Here is a 7,206-nt window from a genome sequence, read left to right on the forward strand (position 1 = left end):
ACCAGTCCTGCTCAGTGTAGGCTGGGGAAACGTTCTGTCCAGTACTGGACAACCAGTCCTGCTCAGTGTAGGCTGGGGAAACGTTCTGTCCAGTACTGGACAACCAGTTCTGCTCAGTGTAGGCTGGGGAAACGTTCTGTCCAGTACTGGACAACCAGTCCTGCTCAGTGTAGGCTGGGGAAACGTTCTGTCCAGTACTGGACAACCAGTCCTGCTCAGTGTAGGCTGGGAAACGTTCTGTCCAGTACTGGACAACCAGTCCTGCTCAGTGTAGGCTGGGAAATGTTCTGTCCAGTACTGGACAACCAGTCCTGCTCAGTGTAGGCTGGGAAACGTTCTGTCCAGTACTGGACAACCAGTCCTGCTCAGTGTAGGCTGGGAAATGTTCTGTCCAGTACTGGACAACCAGTCCTGCTCAGTGTAGGCTGGGGAAACTCCATTTCTAAGGTGATGTATCACTGTACATGGGACTGGGGACTTTCTGGCATTTTAAAACAACATCAGTATCCTGGGAATCAGTTTAAACAGTCCAATTCAGTTTGGACTCCAGGATAGGAGCAATAATCACTAATATAGATTATAATACAATCCATTTTGAGGGATTACTTTGTAAGGTTTCATCAGTAAGTGAATTCTGCTCTTTTCCATTAGACCCAGATGTGAGATTATGAAATGCATTCCAAATGCCCCCCCCTATTCCCTATTTAGTGCACTACTGTTGACCATAAGTCCCTGATTAAAAGTAGCGCACTACTTAAGGAATAGGGGGTCATTTGGGATGCAAATTTAACCAGTTCAAGGTTGTGACCCACAAATGGGAAACGTGACTCACGTTACGTCTCCCATTCCCCTGCCGGGATATCTTTGTCAGATCAACTCGTATCATTTCCTGGCTACATGTAATTTCAGATAGTTGTTGCTAACATTTTGTTCATTTCCTTGAACATCCTCAAAGCGACTGAAACAAGAATTAAATTCCAACATATGTCTTGTGACTGATAGGAAGAGAGCACTTACGCATTTCCTGACCCGGAGACAGACAGAACACTCTTCTACCCACAATACCTTGGTGCTATTAGAAACACATATGACTTTTGACTTCTCGGAAGGGGGGGGGAGTTGTTATGTGGTTTCCATGGTTTCCGCCAAGCAGTTGTTATTGTTGTTGGGGATCCTCTCCCATTTCTTCCACCTCTTGTATAACAACCTGCTCTTGTCCCTGACTCTAAACGGTTGAAGTAATCTAGCACCCCTCTCCTCATGTCTCCTCAGAAAGCTATCTGCCTCTTTCCATCTCCTCCTCTCCTCATGTCTCCTCATGTCTCCTCATGTCTCCTTCAGAAAGCTGTCTGTCTCTCTCCATCTCCTCTTCTCCTCATGTCTCCTCAGAAAGCTATCTGCCTCTCTCCATCTCCTTCTCTCCTCATGTCTCCTCATGTCTCCTTCAGAAAGCTGTCTGTCTCTCTCCATCTCCTCTTCTCCTCATGTCTCCTTCAGAAAGCTGTCTGTCTCTCTCCATCTGCTCTTCTCCTCATGTCTCCTTCAGAAAGCTATCTGTCTCTCTCCATCTCCTCTTCTCCTCATGTCTCCTTCAGAAAGCTGTCTGTCTCTCTCCATCTCCTCTTGTCTCCTTAAGAAAGCTGTCTGTCTCTCTCCATCTCCTCTTCTCCTCATGTCTCCTCAGAAAGCTGTCTGCCTCTCTCCATCTCCTCCTCTCCTCATGTCTCCTCATGTCTCCTCATGTCTCCTCAGAAAGCTGTCTGTTTCTCTCCATCTCTTCTACTCATGTCTCCTCATGTCTCCTCAGAAAGCTGTCTGTCTCTCTCCATCTCCTCATGTCTCCTCAGAAAGCTGTCCATCCCTCTCCATCTCCTCTTCTCTTCATGTCTCCTTCAGAAAGCTGTCTGTCTCTCTCCATCTCCTCTTGTCTCCTTAAGAAAGCTGTCTGTCTCTCTCCATCTCCTCTTCTCCTCATGTCTCCTCAGAAAGCTGTCTGTCTCTCTCCATCTCCTCTTCTCTTCATGTCTCCTTCAGAAAGCTGTCTGTCTCTCTCCATCTCCTCTTGTCTCCTTCAGAAAGCTGTCTGTCTCTCTCTCTCCATCTCTTCTTCTCCTCTTGTCTCCTCAGAAAGCTGTCTGTCTCTCTCCATCTGCTCTTCTCCTCATGTCTCCTTCAGAAAGCTGTCTGTCTCTCTCCATCTCCTATTGTCTCCTCAGAAAGCTGTCTGTCTCTCTCCATCTCCTCCTGTCTCCTCAGAAAGCTGTCTGTCTCTCTCCATCTGCTCTTCTCCTCTTGTCTCCTCAGAAAGCTGTCTGTCTCTCTCCATCTCCTCTTGTCTCCTCAGAAAGCTGTCTGTCTCTCTCCATCTCCTCTTGTCTCCTCAGAAAGCTGTCTGTCTCTCTCCATCTCCTCTTGTCTCCTCAGAAAGCTGTCTGTCTCCCTCCATCTCCTCTTCTCCTCTTGTCTCCTCGGAAAGCTGTCTGTCTCTCTCCATCTCCTCTTGTCTGCTCAGAAAGCTGTCTGTCTCTCTCCATCTCCTCTTGTCTCCTCAGAAAGCTGTCTGTCTCTCTCCATCTCCTCTTGTCTCCTCAGAAAGCTGTCTGTCTCTCTACATCTCCTCTTGTCTCCTCAGAAAGCTGTCTGTCTCTCTCCATCTCCTCTTGTCTCCTTCAGAAAGCTGTCTGTCTCTCTCCATCTCCTCTTGTCTCCTCAGAAAGCTGTCTGTCTCTCTCCATCTCCTCTTCTCCTCATGTCTCCTTCAGAAAGCTGTCTGTCTCTCTCCATCTCCTCTTGTCTCCTCAGAAAGCTGTCTGTCTCTCTCCATCTCCTCTTGTCTCCTCAGAAAGCTGTCTGTCTCTCTCCATCTCCTCTTGTCTCCTCAGAAATCTGTGAAGAAGCAGCCAAGCTGTCTGTCTCCCTCCATCTCCTCTTGTCTCCTCAGAAATCTGTGAAGAAGCAGCCAAGCTGTCTGTCTCTCTCCATCTCCTCTTGTCTCCTCAGAAAGCTGTCTGTCTCTCTCCATCTCCTCTTGTCTCCTCAGAAATCTGTGAAGAAGCAGCCAAGCTGTCTGTCTCCCTCCATCTCCTCTTGTCTCCTCAGAAATCTGTGAAGAAGCAGCCAAGCTGTCTGTCTCTCTCCATCTCCTCTTGTCTCCTCAGAAAGCTGCCTGTCTCCCTCCATCTCCTCTTCTCCTCTTGTCTCCTCAGAAAGCTGTCTGTCTCTCTCCATCTCCTCTTGTCTCCTCAGAAAGCTGTATGTCTCTCTCCATCTCCTCTTGTCTCCTCAGAAATCTGTGAAGAAGCAGCCAAGCTGTCTGTCTCCCTCCATCTCCTCTTGTCTCCTCAGAAATCTGTGAAGAAGCAGCCAAGCTGCCTGTCTCCCTCCATCTCCTCTTCTCCTCTTGTCTCCTCAGAAAGCTGTATTTCTCTCTCCATCTCCTCTTGTCTCCTCAGAAATCTGTGAAGAAGCAGCCAAGCTGCCTGTCTCCCTCCATCTCCTCTTCTCCTCTTGTCTCCTCAGAAAGCTGTCTGTCTCTCTCCATCTCCTCTTGTCTCCTCAGAAAGCTGTCTGTCTCTCTCCATCTCCTCTTGTCTCCTTCAGAAAGCTGTCTGTCTCTCTCTCTCCATCTCCTCTTCTATTTGATCTCTCTGTCTATTTTGCTAAAACCTCCTCGTGGCAAATAGTCTCAGTACTCTACCTCTGATAGCAGATACAAGCACCAGTCACCAGGCAGACGCTGGGCTAGTCATACCAAATGGGCACAAGAGAAATAACACGACTAAAACCCAAAGTTGAAGCGCATACAGCTACAGACCTCATAATAAATAAAAACCTAAATTAATTCAGATTAATAAAATACAAATAAAAAATAAATAAGAACGTTTGTTACTTTCCTTTGTTGCTTGTCACATTTATATTAGAACGACATTGAAAGTTTGATTTGTTGAGTACCACAGATACAATTTGAAAATGTTGATGCTGATTTGAAACGGAAGGTGTTATGACTCAAGCGGTGGTCACAGCCAACGATGAACCTCGTTTTTCTCCCCTCTCCTCTCCTCCTTCCTTCTCATGTTCTCTGTTGTAAGACATGCTAGACTGCTTGTCAATGTCGGTTAAGGTGAATTCATGGAGTTTCAATTTCAAAACATGGAACTGCATTCAAAATAATTAAAGTCTAGTGAATTTTACACATGCCTGTTTTTTTAAACAATTTGTATCATAAAAAAGGTCAACTTTATTTTCCTATGAGTAAAAACAGAAACAACTTTTGAAAATAAGGAGGGGTGGGGGGCAGTTGAAATAAGGAGGGGTGGGGAGCAGTTGAAATAAGGAGGGGTGGGGGCAGTTGAAATAAGGAGGGGTGGGGGCAGTTGAAATAAGGAGGGGTGGGGGGGCAGTTGAAATAAGGAGGGGTGGGGGGCAGTTGGAATAAGGAGGGGTGGGGGGGCAGTTGACATGTGGGGGGGCAGTTGAAATAAGGAGGGGTGGGGGGGCAGTTGAAATAAGGAGGGGTGGGGGGCAGTTGAAATAAGGAGGGGTGGGGGCAGTTGAAATAAGGAGGGGTGGGGGCAGTGGAAATAAGGAGGGGTGGGGGGGCAGTTGAAATAAGGAGGGGTGGGGGGGCAGTTGACATGTGGGGGGCAGTTGAAATAAGGAGGGTTGGGGGGGCAGTTGAAATAAGGAGGGGTGGGGGGGCAGTTGAAATAAGGAGGGGTGGGGGGCATTTGAAATAAGGAGGGGTGGGGGGGCAGTTGACATGTGGGGGGCAGTTGAAATAAGGAGGGGTGGGGGGGCAGTTGAAATAAGGAGGGGTGGGGGGGCATTTGAAATAAGGAGGGGTGGGGGGGCAGTTGAAATAAGGAGGGGTGGGGGGCAGTTGAAATAAGGAGGGGTGGGGGCAGTTGAAATAAGGAGGGGTGGGGGGGCAGTTGACATGTGGGGGGCAGTTGAAATAAGGAGGGGTGGGGGGCAGTTGAAATAAGGAAGGGTGGGGGGCAGTTGAAATAAGGAGGGGTGGGGGGGCAGTTGAAATAAGGAGGGGTGGGGGCAGTTGAAATAAGGAGGGGTGGGGGGGCAGTTGACATGTGGGGGGCAGTTGAAATAAGGAGGGGTGGGGGGGCAGTTGAAATAAGGAGGGGTGGGGGGGCAGTTGAAATAAGGAGGGGTGGGGGGCAGTTGAAATAAGGAGGGGTGGGGGGGCAGTTGAAATAAGGAGGGGTGGGGGGCAGTTGACATGTGGAGGGCAGTTGAAATAAGGAGGGGTGGGGGGGCAGTTGAAATAAGGAGGGTTGGGGGGCAGTTGAAATAAGGAGGGGTGGGGGGGCAGTTGACATGTGGGGGGGGCAGTTGAAATAAGGAGGGGTGGGGAGCAGTTGAAATAAGGAGGGGTGGGGGCAGTTGAAATAAGGAGGGGTGGGGGGGCAGTTGAAATAAGGAGGGGTGGGGGCAGTTGAAATAAGGAGGGGTGGGGGGGCAGTTGAAATAAGGAGGGGTGGGGGGCAGTTGGAATAAGGAGGGGTGGGGGGGCAGTTGACATGTGGGGGGGCAGTTGAAATAAGGAGGGGTGGGGGGGCAGTTGAAATAAGGAGGGGTGGGGGGGCAGTTGAAATAAGGAGGGGTGGGGGCAGTTGAAATAAGGAGGGGTGGGGGGGCAGTGGAAATAAGGAGGGGTGGGGGGGCAGTTGAAATAAGGAGGGGTGGGGGGCAGTTGAAATAAGGAGGGGTTGGGGGGCAGTTGACATGTGGGGGGCAGTTGAAATAAGGAGGGTTGGGGGGCAGTTGAAATAAGGAGGGGTTGGGGGGCCAGTTGACATGTGGGGGGGCAGTTGAAATAAGGAGGGGTGGGGGGGCAGTTGGAATAAGGAGGGGTGGGGGGGCAGTTGGAATAAGGAGGGGTGGGGGGGGCAGTTGGATTAAGGAGGGGTGGGGGGGGCAGTTGACATGTGGGGGGGCAGTTGGAATAAGGAGGGGTGGGGTGGCAGTTGAACAGTATTTTAGTCTAAATTTGGACTGTTTGGACTGTAATCTATGGTAATCTATGGTCTGTCAGTCTAATTTTGGGCTGTAATCTATGGTCTGTCAGTCTAATTTTGGGCTGTAATCTATGGTCTGTCAATCTAATTTTGGGCTGTAATCTATGGTCTGTCAATCTAATTTTGGGCTGTAATCTATGGTCTGTCAGTCTATGAATCTGTACAGTATAATTATATTATTGTTGTTGTCTTTATTGTGTAATAAATGTAGTTCTACATACCTCTGAGACTAGTGTTCTGTTTGGGTTGTGACTGTGCGGTGAAGATCAGTGAGGTTATTATACACTTGATAGCCATAACCAACGGTAATTTGATTCTTATTACTCTAAGCAGTTTCATTCGTATTAGTCGAAGCAGTTTGAGTCTTATTAGTTGAAGCAGTTGGATTCGTATTAGTTGAAGCAGTTGGATTCGTATTAGTCTAAACAGTTTGGTTCTTATTAGTTGAAGCAGTTGGATTCTTATTAGTCGAAGCAGTTGGATTCTTATTAGTTGAAGCAGTTGGATTCGTATTAGTCTAAACAGTTTGGTTCTTATTAGTTGAAGCAGTTGGATTCTTATTAGTCGAAGCAGTTGGATTCTTATTAGTTGAAGCAGTTGGATTCTTATTAGTTGAAGCAGTTGGATTCTTATTAGTTGAAGCAGTTGGATTCGTATTAGTCTAAACAGTTTGGTTCTTATTAGTTGAAGCAGTTGGATTCTTATTAGTTGAAGCAGTTGGATTCTTATTAGTCGAAGCAGTTTGAGTCTTATTAGTTGAAGCAGTTGGATTCTTATTAGTTGAAGCAGTTGGATTCGTATTAGTTGAAGCAGTTGGATTCGTATTAGTCTAAACAGTTTGGTTCTTATTAGTTGAAGCAGTTGGATTCTTATTAGTCGAAGCAGTTGGATTCTTATTAGTTGAAGCAGTTGGATTCTTATTAGTTGAAGCAGTTGGATTCTTATTAGTTGAAGCAGTTGGATTCGTATTAGTCTAAACAGTTTGGTTCTTATTAGTTGAAGCAGTTGGATTCTTATTAGTTGAAGCAGTTTGGTTCTTATTAGTTGAAGCAGTTGGATTCTTATTAGTTGAAGCAGTTGAGCTCAATTGAATAACTCCTGTTGCTTTTACTTCTATTACATACGGTTTTATTAAGTCATTTCTCCAAATGTCCCTGTAGCCCTATCCAGC

Source organism: Oncorhynchus mykiss, chromosome 18 (genome assembly GCF_013265735.2).
Source record: "Oncorhynchus mykiss isolate Arlee chromosome 18, USDA_OmykA_1.1, whole genome shotgun sequence".
NCBI classification, from domain to species: domain Eukaryota; kingdom Metazoa; phylum Chordata; class Actinopteri; order Salmoniformes; family Salmonidae; genus Oncorhynchus; species Oncorhynchus mykiss.